Here is a 15,698-nt window from a genome sequence, read left to right as displayed (position 1 = left end):
TACAGATCTTCAGTTTGGTTGCATTCGTCCTCCTGTCTGTTTCTATGCCAAGGCTGTTTTCAGTGCTGTAGCTCTGTAGTAGAGTTTGAAGTCAGGGATTGTGATGTCTCTAGAAGCTCTTTATTGTACAGGATTGTTTGGGCTATCCTAGGTTTATTTGCTTTTCAATATGAAGTTGTTATTTCCAGGTCTGTGAAGAATTTTGCTGGTATTTTGATGAAAATTGCATTTGATTTGGTAAGATTGCCATTTTTACTATGTTAATTCTACCTACCCAACAGTATGGGAGATCTTTTTATTTTCTGGTGTCTTCTTCAATTTCTTTCTGCAAAGATTTTAAGTTTTTGTTGTATGGGTCATCCACTTGTTTGGTTAGAGTTACTCTGAGATAGTTTATGTTATCTGTGGCTATTGTGAATATTGATGTTTCTCTGATTTCTTTCTCAGGCTATTTATCATCTGTGTAAAGGAGGGCTACTGATTTTTTTTGAGCTAATCTTGTATCCTGCTACATTGCTGAAGGTATTTATGAGTTGTAGCAGTTCCTTGGTAGAATTTTTGGGGCCACTTATGGTAACTATCATATCATCAGCAAATAGTGAGAGTTGACTTCTTCTTTTGTGATTTTTATTCCCTTGATCTCCTTTTGTTGTCTTATTGCTCTAACTAGGACCTCAAGAACTCTATTGAATAGATATGGAGCGAGTGGACAACCTTGTCTTGTTCCTGTTTTCAGTAGGATCACTTTGAGTTTTTTTTCATTAGTATAATGTTGGCTCTTGTCTTGCTGTATATTGCCTTTATTATGCTTATGTATGTTCTTTGTATTTCCTTTCTCTTCAAGACCTTTATCATGAAGTGATGTTGTATTTTGTCAGAGGCTTTTTCAGCATCTAATGAGATGATTATGTGTTTTTGTTTTTGTTTTTTAATGTGGTGGATTATATTGACAGATTTTTGTATGTTGAAGTATCCCTACATTTCTGGGATAAAGCTGACTTAATCATAATGGATGATTTTTCTGGTGTGTTCTTGAGTTTAGTTTGCCAGTATTTTATTGATTACTTTTGTATCAATGTTCATGAGTGAGATTGGTCTGTAATTCTCTTTCTTTGTTGCTGTAGGAAGTCTTACCGCCAGTGATTTCCCGCCCACTGGGGCGTGGCCTCTTATCCTATTATATATGCTGATGTAGAGCTTGCATGCAGTCTCCTTCCAACCGCTCTTTCTGGTTGCTGGATTTGGTTTCTGTTCTCCATTCAAACAGAGGATTCTGATTTGTGAATTTACCCCTAAATAAATAACCATCTATTTCTCAATTCTGAGCTAGTGTGGGATTTTTTTAAAGCGTACTTCCACACTCAGCAATGCTTTTATGTGGTTTGGGTATCAGGGTAATTATAGCCTCATAAAAAGAGTTTTACAATGTTTCTTCTGTTTCTATTGTGTGAAACAATTTGAGAAGTATTGGTATTAGTTCTTTGAAAATCTAGTAAAATTCTGAACTGAAACTATCTGGTTCTGGGCTTTTTCTGGTTGGGACAATTTTAATGGTTGTTTCTATTTCTTTAGCAATTTTAGGTATATTTAATTTGCTTATCTGGTCTTTATTTAATTTGGGTAAGTAATATTTATCCAGAAAATTATCCATTTCCTTTAAATTTTCCAGTTTTTGGAACATAGGTTTTCAAAGTATGACCTGATGATTCTCTGGATTTCCTCCATGTCTGTTGTTATGTCCTTCTTTTCATTTCTAATTTTGTTAATTTGGATATTCACTATCTGACTTTTGGTTAGTTTGAATAAAAGTTTGTCTATTTTGTTGATTATCTCGAAGAACCAACTCCTTGTCTCATTGATTATTTGTATTGTTTTCTTTGTTTCTATTTTGTTAATTTCAGCACCCAACTTGATTATTTCTTGCCATTTAGTCCTCCTGGGTGAGTTTGGTTCTTTCTGTTTTAGAGTTTTCAAATGTTCTGTTAAGTTATTACTGTGGGATTTTTTCCAACTTCTTTATGTAGGCACTTAGTGCTATAGACTTTCCTCTTAACACTGCTTTTATTGTGTCCCGTAAATTTGGGTATGTTGTGTGGTCATTTTCATTGAATTTTAGGAAGTCTTTAATTTCTTCCTTCACCCATTGGTGATTAAGGTGCGCATTGTTAATTTGTATGTGTTTTTGGACTTTCTAATATTAATGTTACTATTAAATTATAATTTTAGGCCATGGTGATAAAATAAGAAACATGGGGTTATTCTACTTTTTTGGTTTATGTTGAAGTTTGCTTTGTTACATAGTATGTGGTCAATTTTTGAGATGGATCCATGTGGTACTGAGAAGAGGTATATTGTTTTATGTTTGGATGGAATATCCTGCTAACGTCTGTTACATCCATTTGAGCCATAACATGCTATTTCCCTCATTTCTCTGTTAAGCTTCTTCCTGGCAGCTTTGTGCAGTCATGAGAGTGGGATTTTGAAGCTTCCCACGAGTAATGTGTGGAGTTTAATGTTTGAGTTAAGTGTTTTTTTTTTTTTTTTAATATGAGGGTACTCTTGTGTTTTGGGTTTAAATATTCAGTATTGAGATTTCTTCTTGATGGATTTTTCCTGTGACAAATATGAAATGTCCTTCATTATGTCTTTTGATTGATTTTAGATTGAAGTCTATTTTGAAGTCTAAGATAGCTACAGCAGCTTGTTTCTTAATTCCAGTTAATTGGATTTTTTTTCAATCCTTTATTCTGAGGTGATGTCTGTCTTTGAGGTTGAGGTATATTTCTTGTATGCAGCAGAAAGATGGATTCTGTTTTCATAGCCAATCTGTCAGCCTGTGTCTTTTTATAGGTGAGTTGAGTCCATTTATATTAAGGGTTATTAATGACCAGTGATTGCTAGCTCCTGTTATTTTATTTTGCATTGTTGGTGATGCTATTGTGTATGTTTTTCCCTTCTTTGGAATTTGCTGCTGTGAGATCATCAATTGTGTGCATTTTTGTGGATGTAGCCAAATTCCTTGGGTTGGAGTTTTCTTTCTAGTACTTTAAATGGCTATGTTTGTGGCTAGGTATTGGTTAAATCTGGTTTTGTCATGGAATATCTTCTTTTGTCCATTGATGGTGAATGATAGCTTTGCTAGGTATAGTAATCTGGGCTGGTATCCATGGTCTCTTAATGGCTATATAGCACTTGACCAGGATCTTCTGGCTTTCATTGTTTCCATTGAGAAGTCGGGTGTAATTTGGATAGGTGTTTTTATATGTTATTTGTCCTTTTTCCTTTGCAGCTTTTTATATTATTTTTTTATTCTGTATGTTCAGTGTTTTATTATGAGCTGAGGGGGCTTTTATTTTTGGTTCATTTTTGGTCCATATTTGGTGTTCCTTAAACTTCTTGTATCTTCATAGGCATATCTTTCTTTAGGCTGAGAAAGTTTTCTTTTATGATTTTGTTGAATATATTTTCTGTGCTTTTGATTTGAACTTCTTCTCCTTCTTCTATCCCTATTATTCTTATGTTTGGTCTTTTCATGGTGTCCCATATTTCCTGGTTATTTAGTGTTAAGGTTTTGTTAGATTTAATGTTTTCTTTGACTGATGAGTCTATTTCCTCTATTGTATCTTCAGCACTTGAGATTAGTCCTTTCATCTCTTGCATTCTGCTGTTTATGCTTGCATTTGTGGTTCCTGATCAGTTTTCCATATTTTCCATTTCAAGAATTCCCTTGGCTTGTGTTTTCTTTACTGTCTCTATTTCAGTTTTCATGTCTTGAATCATTTCTTTCACCTGTTTGATTGCTTTCTCTTGGTTTTTTTTTGAAGTGATTTGTTGATTTCTTCCAATTTTTTGCTTGTCTTTTCCTTCATTTTTTTGAGATATTTTTCATTCCCTCTTTAAAGGCCTCAAACATTCTCCTAGAGTTTTTAAGGTAGTTTTCTCCTACTTCATATATATTGGGTTGTTCAAATCTTGCAGTTTTAGAGCCACACGTTTTTGTTGGCATCATGTTGCTATTTGTGGTGTTGACTGTGTTCTTACTTCATCTACTCATCTTTCCCTCTGATTAGTGTAGTTGGGGTGGTGTCTCTGGTGATCATTCTTCCAGGTGGCAGTGAATTCAAGGATCAGATGATTGCTCCTCATTGTGGAGTTGGGGCCACGGTTCCAGTTACCCCACAGGTCACTTGGAATTCTTGAGGTTGCTTGGCACTCCCCAAGGTCCCGCTGCAATCCTGGAGGTCATTAAGGGCTGCTCCCACGGAAGTTGTTGGCTGCTCCCATGGAGGTTAACTGGCTCAGGCCTGCTCCCACGAAGGTCCTTGCCAGGGCCTGCTCCTGTGGAGGTCGCTGTCTCTATTGCCTTTATTCTTAAGGAGTTAACTCAGGAACTGGCATCAAAGATCCCTGTCTTTATTCTGAGTTAGTTTAGTCACAGGACCCACCATGTTGCTAGCTTTTCCCATACTCGTTCAAGCTTCTGCAATCACAGTGTCAAGTGGCCAGCGTGTAAACCACAGGAAGTCAGTTCTTCTAACAGCAGGCTGGTTAGAAGTCCAGGATCAGCTGCTGCTGTACTTGGTGTCTGGCAAAGACTTGGTTTCTGGTTCATAGACAGAGCCATCTCCCTACTTTGTTGGTAGAAGAAAAATGCTGCCTTGGGCCACTGTATAAGGCCACTATTCTTATTAATAAATGGTCTGCCCTCTTGATTTAGTCATCTTTCTCAAAGTCCTTCTTTCTGGTACCATTTATTACCATGGAAGTTAGGAATTCAACACAGGAAGTATGTGGGAGGTAGTGTCTATGGGGGCAGAAATTTGGAGACTAACAGCTTGCATTCCCACTCCATAGTCTTGCAAAGTTGTTCACTTTCTTTTCCCTTGAACTTCGCTAAACAAAGGCTTTGCTTTCCCTTATTTCTCTATAATACTTGCAAAACAAAACCTCATTGTCTATATTAATTATTTGGCACAGGTGAAGTTCTGTGTTGAGTCTGTGCTCTTCTCTGACTTAGGCGAATGTCCTGACTACTTTCATGAAAATGTTGCCCTCTAACCTGCTGCCCTGGAGTCCAGCCCTCACCTGGCACATGCCACATGGCACCTGCCCAGGTTCTTCTCAGCAGTGCCACCCCGCCATTTGATCACACCTGTCTCATTCACTAGTGGGCATTGCGGGAAAATTAGTCATACAGCCAATCCACTGTGCCAAAAAAGCCACCTAACTCAAAGGATGGAGTCAGCGATTGGCTGACTGGGATTGGCCTTAAAGTTCTTGAAGGATTTAGGAGTCTGGTAGAAAGGACTACCAGAGGAAAAAGAGGAAAAAGGACTTCTAGGGGATTTCCCGGGCTGGCAGATCAGAAAAAAAAACATGGAGAGAGGATCAGCTAAACAACTCTTTGCTTTCCTTGGATTTATCAGGTCATTATCTCAATTTCTGACTCCCAAGTTTTTATTGTACTGGAACAATTTAAGTAATTATTTTATCTAGTGCCTCACATTGGGTGGCTATATGTAGCAAGCTTCCTTGTACCAACAGCCCCAAAATCATGATAAAGACATTATTAATTACGAAAGCTTGGCCTTAGCTTAGGCTTGTTTTTAACTAGCTCTTATAACTCAGATTAACCCACTTCATTAATTTACATTCTGCCACATGGTTCATGGCTTTTACCTCTCCTGCATGCCCTGCTTCCTTGCAGATTCCCCCTGGTGTCTCCTCCATGCCTGGATTCCTCTCTTCTTCTCTCTCTGGGCCAAGAAGATCACCTAAACTCTTCCTGTCATTTAACTCTTTATCAAACCAATCAGAAGGTTGGTATCTTTGGCAAAAGATATCAACCTTTGGCAAAGACACATATTCCCAGTCTACGAAAAGATTATTCCATGACAAAGATATCCCAGAAGGTTGATATCTTTGGCAAAAGATATCAATCTTTGGCAAAGATACATATTCCCAGTCTACGGAAAGATTATTCCATGACAAGGGGGTCTTTCTAGACATGCCCAGTTAATACACTTACACATGACCCCTAAATATTTATTCTTTTCTAGATTTTTAAACTGCTTGTTTAATTATATCCCCTTTCTTCCTTTGGGGCTTCTAATGAGACAAGAGAAAACAAAAACAAACAAACAAAAATAGTAGGAATAGTCTCTGGAGCCAAGAAAATTAAAAACTGAATAGGTGACAATCAAGTTGCATGCTTTAAGCTGAAAGGTTTCTAAATTGGTGCACACTAGCTGATTTCCTGGAGAGCAGCATTTCGTTCATTTCCCACACTCAAGCCTCTAAAGTGAAAAGAAATAGTTTTTAAAATGTATTTACAGCTAACATTTCAAAAGTTTTCTAATATTTCTGTAAGAAAGTAGGACAGGCTCAGCAATTCTCTCTCTCTCTCTCTCTCTCTCTTTCTCTCTCTCTCTCTCTCTCTCTCTCTCTCTCTCTCTCTCTCTCTCTCTCTCTCCCTCCCTCCCTCCCTCCCTCTCTCCCTCCCTCCCTCAGTTCTCTGGGAATTGCAATGTGGGTAATTGTAGGCAAGTCTTATTTTCTTCAAAGTGACAGTGTTGGCTTTGAGGTCCCCATCTTTCTAAAGGATTCCTCTCACCCCAGAGCCTCCTTGCGAGCAGTACAATGGGATCTCAGTAACAGACACAGACCTGACAAAGCTTTCAGGCTGTATTCTCACAGTGATGTTCCTTGGGGAAATGTTGACTGCTTTTATTTACTCTTTGCTCTTTGGGTGCTCACCACCCAGCTCCCCTATAAACAACATAGAGGCTTATTCTTACTTATAAGTTCCCGGTCTTGGCTTGTCTGGCTTCTTGCCAGCTTTCTTTAACTTTGAATTATCCCATCTACCTTTTGCCTCTGGGTTTTTACCTTTTCCTATTTCTGTGTACCTTTCTTTGCTTTTTACTCCGTGGTTGGCTGTGTATCTGGGTGACTGTCCCTGGACTCCTCCTTCTCTTGCTCCCAGGTCTTCCCTTCCCACATGTCTCCTTCTATTTGTTCTCTCTGCCCGCCAGCACTGCCTATCCTTTCTCCTGCCTTGCTATTGGCCGTTCATCTCTTTGTTAGACCAATCAGGTGTTTTAGACAGGCAAAGTAACACAGCTTCACAGAGTTAAACAAATGCAACATAAAAGAATGCAACACATCTTTGCATTGTTCAATAAATGTTCCTTAGCATAAACAAATGCAACATATTCTTTAACTAATATTCCACAACAGGAATTAATATTAGAGGAAAAGACCCAAGATTGGGGAGATGGCTCAGTCTGTGTTTGCTGAGCAAGCATGAGGAGTTCAATTCCTGAGTTCAATCCCCACTACCCACATACAGCCAGGTGCCCTGTAACACCTGTAAGCCCAGCACTGGGAGGCAGAAAAGTGAGAATCACTGGAGCCAGCTGAGCAGCGAGTCTGGCCAAATTGGTGAGCTCATCAAGAGACCCTGTCTGAAAGAAAGTCATTGAGGAATATATCCTGTTGATCCATGGATTCCACATGCTTGTGCATGTATGTACACACACACACACACACACACACACACACACACATACACACACACCAGCTTAAAGATTTTCAAGTTCACTCTCCAATGTTCTCAATTTACTCAGTGAGAGACACAATGACCTGACAGCCAGCAGATAAAATCGGCTCTCCAGATGCTCTGACACAGACAGCAGTTAGCAGGGCTCCCCTCATCTCATTGGTAACCTCAAGTGCCATTACTAGATTACAAGATCAGAATTCTTAAGTGGAGTGTTGTCAAAGCAGTACTGTGACTGGAGTCAAGCTGCATCTTGATTAAGGTGCCTGCGCTTTGGATGGCGACCAGCTAAAGGCTATAAAGTTATTGTACATATTAATCATCTCATGCCTGATTATAGAAATCACACATTTTACAAAGTTAATGTGTATTTGAATGCCCTAGGCAGTGGGGCAACAAACACAAACAATAGATTTATCCCCAGGGAGCTAATATTCTAGTACAGAGACATGAGTATCAATAACTAAACAAAATACACTCCTAATATAACTTCAGTTAAAGATCATGCTGTTGGTAACAATTCTGATAAAATGGGACTATTTTAAGAAGATTACAGATATGTGTCACACTGCCATACAGGTATTGCAAGGTCACCAGTGAGACTCTGAGTTGATGGCCAGCAGAGGAGTCATGTATGTCCCAAGATCTGACTCAGCATTGCACACTGGCTGGAAGCATCCAGAAGGAATGGTGGTTTTCTTGTGACCAGTGGTGAACTTCAAATGGACTTCAGGGCCTTTGGGGCCAATATGCTCTCATGGTTGAAAATCTCTGGGGTGTGCCCAACAACACGATAGAAATTGTTATAAGGTGACTTTAAGATATTGGAGGAGTTGAAAGAGATAAAAGCGATTAGATTCTATTATTAAAATGCTTTGCTCTCTGTGAAAAATAGACTACCAAGATGTAGAAGAACGCTGTAGGGTAGGAACAAAAAGCATTTCTAGATTGGAAGCAACAGAAGTTATGAGACAGAATAAGATTCTGGAAGAATCTGGAGACTGAGTAAAGATCTTTGTGAGAAGAGGTGAGAATGGCCTCCCTCATCCACAGAGATGGAGCATATTCAGGAAGGCAAATTCCACCAAAGCTCAGTTTTATGTATGTGTGAAATACCTGCAAGACAGGAGTGGTACCTGGTGGCTAGCTGGATATTCAAATAAACCCAGAGGACTTACCCAGTACAGAGGTAGAATATTTTGGACTGTGTGCTAGGTCTCATCTGTGTAATTTAAAGCCATGAGAATGAGAGTCCTCTTTGGAGAGCGTAGCAATGTGAAGAAGGTAGAGAGTCAAAGACAGCTTGGCCTCCACACCATGGAGGTGAGGAATAGAGAGGCGTGGAAGGAGACCTCGGAGGAGAAGCTGGTGGAGTGGAAGAGGAAATACGGTAGAAGTGTCCTAGCATACAGTTCAAGGAAGAAGTGATCCACTACGCCCAGAGCTGCTAAGAAGCTGGCCGGATTTCTAAAGTGACCTAGGGGAAAGCAAGATGAAGGGTCTTATGGCCTTGGCAAGAATGGTCCAATAGACCAGTAGGGAAGCAGGCAGATGGGTGGTGATGGATGGGAGTAAAGGCAGATGGTGAGTTGAGGCTGTTCTTCAGAGTAGAAAGTGGGGTACCGCCACAGCGTGTGTCTATCTGTGTGGGAATGTTTCAGAGTGAGATCTCAACTAAATATTCAGAGCAGGCTCTGACTTTTTAGGGATTTCGGGCCAAGCACAGGCTGTCTTGCCTAGGGACAGTGGGACACGAAGTCCTGGGCCTGCTGTCAGTGATGCTGACACAGCACGCCACGTAGATACTACAGTACCCAAGAAGCTTGCTTTTGTTTCCACGGTAGATAGGAGGTAAGATCAAAGTTAACAGTCAGGAATGGGGTGTGGAGGTACCTGTGCTTAGGAGGCCGAGGCAGGAGGATTGTAAGTTTAAGGTGAGCTGGAGCTGCAGAGGAACTCTGTTTGAAAAACAGAGACCAAGAAAGACAAGGAAGGAAGGAAAAGGGATTGGAGAGTGGATTGACAGAAGATCAAAAAGAGAAGAGAAAGAAGGGTGTTTGGATTTAGTGGCAGTGGGAAATTTGCTGGAAGACTGACAGGAGTGAGTGGGGTGCTGCGAAATGGAAGGCACATCTTCAGTAGCTCAGAGCAAATTGTTTCCAAATTCAATTGACAGAGACTGCTCTATCAGCTAGGAGCCCAAGTGTTCCAGCAAGTCTTCATACTTACTCAAAATTCAAGTGTGCTGAAGAAAAGGCAGGTCAGCCTGGTCACTAAACACAACTAAACAGGGGAGAGGGCTCCTGAATCCCCCCTTTCACTTTAGGAGACAAGGGCTCACTGATGTCTTCAGACTGGCCTCGATCTCATTCTAGTGCAGGAAAGCACTGAGCTTCTGAACCTCCTTCTACAAGCTCAGTATCGGTATAGCAGGAACTACATGTTTGGTCCACAAGGCCCACAGAGATTTTTTTTTCTCTCTTTTTGGGTAACCAAGATCCTGTTCTGGAATTTATTCCATAAATAAACTGAAAAGGAGTTTTTGTTCTTAAAAAAAAATATAATGCTGGCGTGACCGCAGTCGCTAGTCCAGGCAGAGACGGCTAGAGTGGTGCAGGTTCCAGCGGCAGAGCTGGCGGGAGCGCATCCCAGACAGGCTGGTCCTGCCATGCGGCCGGGAGAGTCATCCAAGCGGGCAGGTGACCAGGCTTACAGGACATAGTAAATAAACATAAGGCTGAATATAAAGATAAACATTTATTACTTAAAGAAGAGGCAGAGAGACAGAGAGACAAAGAGACATAAAGACATAGAGGAGACACGTGTGCACACTCCAAGAGAGGGAACAAAAAAGAGAGTTAAGATGGCAACGAGGTCAGAAGTAGCTGGGCGTGGGCGTGGCTTGCCCCTTAAAGGGACCAGACCAAAAGAATAACAGGAGTGATTTATAAATCCTCTAGGATGGGGACAGTACTGGGGAGTATGAGTGTCTGCTTAGATACTTAAACAGGACAATACGAGCTGTCAGAAAGCATCTTCTAATTGGTGCTGGGCGTGTCCTGCTGCATTAGAGCTGGTCCCACTTCCTGCCCCTTTCTGATTCCTGTCCCCTATCTACTTCCTGCTTCCTGAGTGCAGATTTGATGTAACCAGCCAGCCTTCAGCTTCTGTCATTCTGCCTCCCCTGCTTGCTGCCACGCCTTCCCTTCCCTGGGCCCTGGGCCTTTTGAATTCTGAGTTCCCTCCATTGGCCTTTGTCGGGGAGGTTGGTTCTTCACTGAGAAAGTGACTAACACAGTGTGGTTTCCCCTTTGATACTTTCTCACCATGAGGTCTAGAGCGAATCCCTCAAACACTCTGAGCCTCAGTTTTCTCACCCATGAACTGGCAACGACTGTCCTCGCTGTCCCTCTCTCCCACGGGTCTTGTGCTAATCATATGGACACAAAACGAAAAATCTCCTTCTTCCTTACCAATCACACTACCAGGCCAAGGATTCGATTTTAAAAGTCAGTAAAATTCTTGACTTCCTTAGAGATGGTTTCTTTAGCACAACGGCCCGTCTGTCTTACTAACAATGAGACATTACCACATGAGAAAAGACAGACACAAAATAGCTAGTGCTTTTGTTTAGCTCAACAGAACAATCCACTAGCCATGACCAACGACAGGAAAGATTGTTTGCACCGGTGTTCCAGAATTATGCCTCCACAGAGGAACCCGGCTAGAGATGTTTTCCTAGAAACATTTGAAGAGTGAGTTAGCCATGCTTAGCATGCTCCCTTTGCACGGGGGAGTCTTTTCTGTGCTTGAGAATCACTTTTGGTTAGCTCCACACAAGGATCACATGAACAAGCTTATTCTTTTAATTAGAGTGCCTAATTGGACAGTCTGCGCGAGTCAGTTCTCAGCTTGAGAATTCTACCAGGCAAGGAATTGTAAAAGAAACCACGCCGAAGTTAGGCCATGAAAACTCAGTATTCTCTTAGACCCAGCTAATTCACCAGGGAAAATACCCTTGGGGTGTATTTATTGCAGAGGAAAATTAACCACTCTAATGGACCAGGCACCCCCACGCTGACCTGAAGCTATGGAACTGAAACCTTCAAAGGACAAAGGCTGTCGGAAGTTTATGGTGGATGGAGAGGAACGGCATTCGAAAAAGGAACGACAGAATAACGTGCGCTGAATGGGAGGCCAAAGCTCAGTCCTTTGCCCAGTGGCTAAAACTAGTGGAAAGCTAGTTTTTAGATATAAGGGAGAGTATTGACTCATCAGATTCTTAGGCATGATAGATAACTTAAGGCATTTCAAATGCAGCATTTAAGTAGACTAGGAATGTGAGTTAATTTAATACAATACAACTTTGATCATTATAAGTCCACATTTTAAAAATGATGCTTTCAATGCATTGGGAGAATATCTTTTAAAAATATAGAGAATAAAGAATTACTTGATTACTTAGAATTCAGTATTTTTCTTGAGTTGACCTTCTCTTTCAGCTGCATCCCTATTTTTGGTCATCTTTACTAAATTTCCTTTAAAATGCTTTGTTCTCCTTCTGTCTACTTAGTTTTGTCTCTTGGCTCCACTTTGAAGGGCCTCAGACCGACGTGGAGGCATATGACTGTTAGATCTTTCTTGGTGCATTCAGAGGCAGTGGAGCCTGGCCATTTCTTCATCATGTAATTACTGAGTGATAGTAACATGACCACGGAGGAAGATCTAGAACATACACAGGACGTTGGGAAAATCAGATGCTCCTAGCAGACACCAGATTGTTTTTTTTTTTTTAAAAAAAAATACCATCTTCTCATGAAGTGTGGGCAGGGAAGTGGGTGAGATGCAGTAGATACATTAGCATAGCTAACGTTATAGTTCGCCTGAGGCAAGCCACTCGCCCATACACAGTGATTCTAAAAAGTCTGCTGCTGTTAGTCAGGGATTAGAATACAAGCAAACGTTACTAAGTAGCCTTTTAAAATCATGAGCTTTAGAGCTTCTCTTGTGCCAGAATTACATGGAGCCTCATTATCCCTCCCAAAGCTCTGGTCTGATAGGCGAGAGTGGGCCAGGGAAGCTGAATCTCAAAACAAGTTCCTGGTCCGGGTCTCTCTTTGCCAGGCCTTCATATTATAAGTCAGCTCAGCTTCAGTATTTCTTCCCTAATTAATTTTAGTAAATTTAGAAAATGGTGTATTTCTTCTCTGTTTGAAGTCTTGGTTTTAATTCTGGTCTTAACGTATACATTGACATTATAATTGCCTATTCAAGCATCATTGCTGTCTTCATTGTGAAAATCTGATATGGAGATTTTTGTTGTTGTTTACATTCAGTACTGAGTCTTTTATAATTTCCAAAATGAATTTATCTCTTTATGAGTTATTTAGAAATATGGTTTCTAATTTTATTTACTTATTTATTTATTGCAGACTTCTCAAGACCACTTCTAGCTCTGTTGCACTGCTTCCCATATGATATCAGGTCCTAGTGTTAGGTCTAAATTCCTTTCTGGTACAGGATATGATAAGTTGTCAGGTGACCCTGGAAGCAGCTCAGGTGTGCATGGTGCCTCTTCTATCTTTAGGTCTTCTGCTCCTGTTCAGGGATTCTAAGCTAGTGACTCTTTTCTATTTTTAAAATTTTATTAGCTTATTAAAATATCTGTTAGTGTATGTGTGTGCCTACATGTGTATTTATATTCCTTATGTGCGTGTAGGTGCCCTTGGAAGCCAAAGGGCATCTGAAGTGACTCAGAACTAGAGACATAGGCAGTTGTGAGCCACCTGATGGTGTAGGGAGGAACCCAGATCCTCTGCAAATGCTGTGAGCACTCTTTACCGCTGAGCCATCTCTCCAGTCTAAGACTATCCATTCTTTCTGTTTGTTCATTTGTTTGAGACAGGGTTTCTCTTTGTAGCTTTGCGGCTGGTCCAGGAACTTTCTCTGTAGAAACAGGCTGGCCTTGAATTCACAGAGGTCCACCTGAGTGCTGGGATTAAAGGTGTGTGCCACCACCACTACCCGCTAAGTGTTGAGGACTGGCCTTGACAAAAATACTTCTTACCAGGGAATTGAGAAATATAAATAAAGAATATGAAGAATCATAAAAATAATAAGACAAAAAACATAGAAAGTATCTACTGGGCATCCCAGTGACTAAAATCCTGAAATTCACCCACGTTTATTTTTCCACAGCTTTTATACCCAACATAAATGAGAGAAGAAGAAGGGGAGAGAAGGTAACAAAAGGCTTTATTAACATGCTATTAACATGCTGCAAAAGGATAACTCACACAGTCAATGGCTTTATCACTCTGAGACATCAAATCATTAACATTCTGTTGTCTAGGTAGGGAAGGTGCTCTAGGGCATATATTCTGAAGACTGCCCTTCCCTAAGTGACCTCATAGTTACAAAAGACGGAGCAGAAGTACATTTTTATATCCCGACCAACTTTCAGGATGGCATGGACTTACTAGAATGAGCTATTTTAATTTCATAAGAACCAAGCAATCATCTCCTGAGTTAGGACTTGCAACTATGCTTGTCAAATCTCTAGACTCTCTGACTGCCAGAGAAGGTGGAAATGGGCCTGCATTTTTCGGCCTCCACAGCTCCGACTATTGATTCTTAAACCTGAGTAAGCATGACCCCTTCCTAGAAGACCTCTTAGCACTCATGTGACTGGCCTTATTACCAGAGTTCTGGACTCCATAGGTCAAGTGTTCTAGGAATTTTTCTAAGTTTTGTGGTGATGTTTAAACTATGAGTCTGGACATCATACTTGCAAGGTTGTTGCCTAAACTCTAAGGTCTTGTTTTCTCATAACTGTTTTGTCCAATTAGTTGGCTTTTATTTGGTAGTGCATTTCACACCCTTTGTGCCTCCAACACCTCTATGTGTTTTCTGTATAAGAAAAGAACTCTGTTCTGCTATGTGGATCAAGCTTCTTGATTGGAAACCCCTGGCCAGGGAGTTGTCCTGGTCCGGACTCCAACTCCCAACCTGCCAAGTGCTGACCCCCCTCCTCTGGGGAGGGTCAGGATCACTCCTGCAGGCTGTTTAGGCTCAAGCTGGAAAAAGGAACGTGTAGTTTTGGGTTTGCATAAGCTCCTCTTTCCTCCATGTTGTCTTGGTCCACTCGAGAGTGCTACATTTATTAAACACGGGCATTTTAATTTTGTCTAATCTGGTTTGATTGGAGTTTCTTGCATCAGCAGAGAGGCTTTTATTAAGATTAAACCAGACACTTCTGATTGTTGTATTTTCTTTTTCCAGACCTTGAGCTCTTTAGCTCTGCTCTCCTCATCAGAAGTCAAGGATTTTCAGCCATCACTTAACAGGCAAGACTCACAGAGGTACCCAACCACGTGTTCATGATGCTCTCACAGCCAGCCAGGAGCGTGGTAGTCTCTGTGTGAACTTTTAATGCTTTGTGGCTTATTTTAGCACACACTCAGGGTTGTGACTTCCAGTATACATTAGTAAAAATATCCTGGTCATTCTGTCTGTGCCATTGCTTCACTTCCTTGAGGATGTGTCTGTGGTAGTAGCTGTGCCTTCAAGGATACCTCAGCATACCAGGGTGAACTCAGAGCACCGGTCTGGAATTGGAAAAGAGTGAGCGTAGACGTGGACTTTGAAGCTGTGAGACTGGGAGTCCATGGCTGTAGGGAGGGTTGGAAGAAGAAAGGAAACTTGGGGGCTAAGCCTAGGGAAATATAAACTTGGACTGTTGGTGGCAGGAAATGCAGGAAAGAGCCATGTGTGTTGTTGCTAGGAAAAAATCTGAAGACGAGCCGCCCCACTGGCACAAAGAAATCCAATCAGACCAGGTTAAAACACATCAAATGCCCGTGTCTAATAGATGGCACACTCGGGTGGCCGGGAGAGCATGGCAGAGGAAAAACAGAGGGAGAACACGTGCGAACCCAAAAACCGTGTGTTCTTCCTTCCGGTGCAAGCCTAAATAGTCCTGACCCTCTTCAGGGAACTGCCAGGCCAGGGGCTTCCAACAATTCCAGACTTCCTGGATATAGGGGTGTTAGAGGGCTGGGGTGACACCCAGCTTAATATTACAGTTACAACACACATGTTCTACAGAATTGACTTCAGAAAATTATCCACTCAAGTG

At 41.2% G+C, this 15,698-nt stretch overlaps 1 long non-coding RNA gene across 2 annotated transcripts in view; it reads left to right on the top strand.

Moving 5' to 3' along the window:
- Positions 1-15,069, top strand: part of LOC125410644 (uncharacterized) — a 36,749-nt gene extending 21,680 nt beyond the window's left edge. For both annotated transcript variants that reach the window (XR_014999196.2, XR_007235155.3), the window contains 2 exons: positions 13,760-13,803; positions 14,843-15,069. This is a non-coding gene — a long non-coding RNA (uncharacterized LOC125410644). The remainder of the gene's footprint in view (positions 1-13,759; positions 13,804-14,842) is intronic.
- Positions 15,070-15,698: the final 629 nt, after the last annotated feature.

The sequence above is a fragment of the Myodes glareolus genome, chromosome 22, assembly GCF_982192425.1.
Source record: "Myodes glareolus chromosome 22, mMyoGla1.1, whole genome shotgun sequence".
Classification (NCBI taxonomy): Eukaryota; Metazoa; Chordata; class Mammalia; order Rodentia; family Cricetidae; genus Myodes; species Myodes glareolus.
The sequence above is the reverse complement of the archived record's forward strand: the minus strand, read 5'-3'. Positions and strand labels throughout refer to the sequence as shown.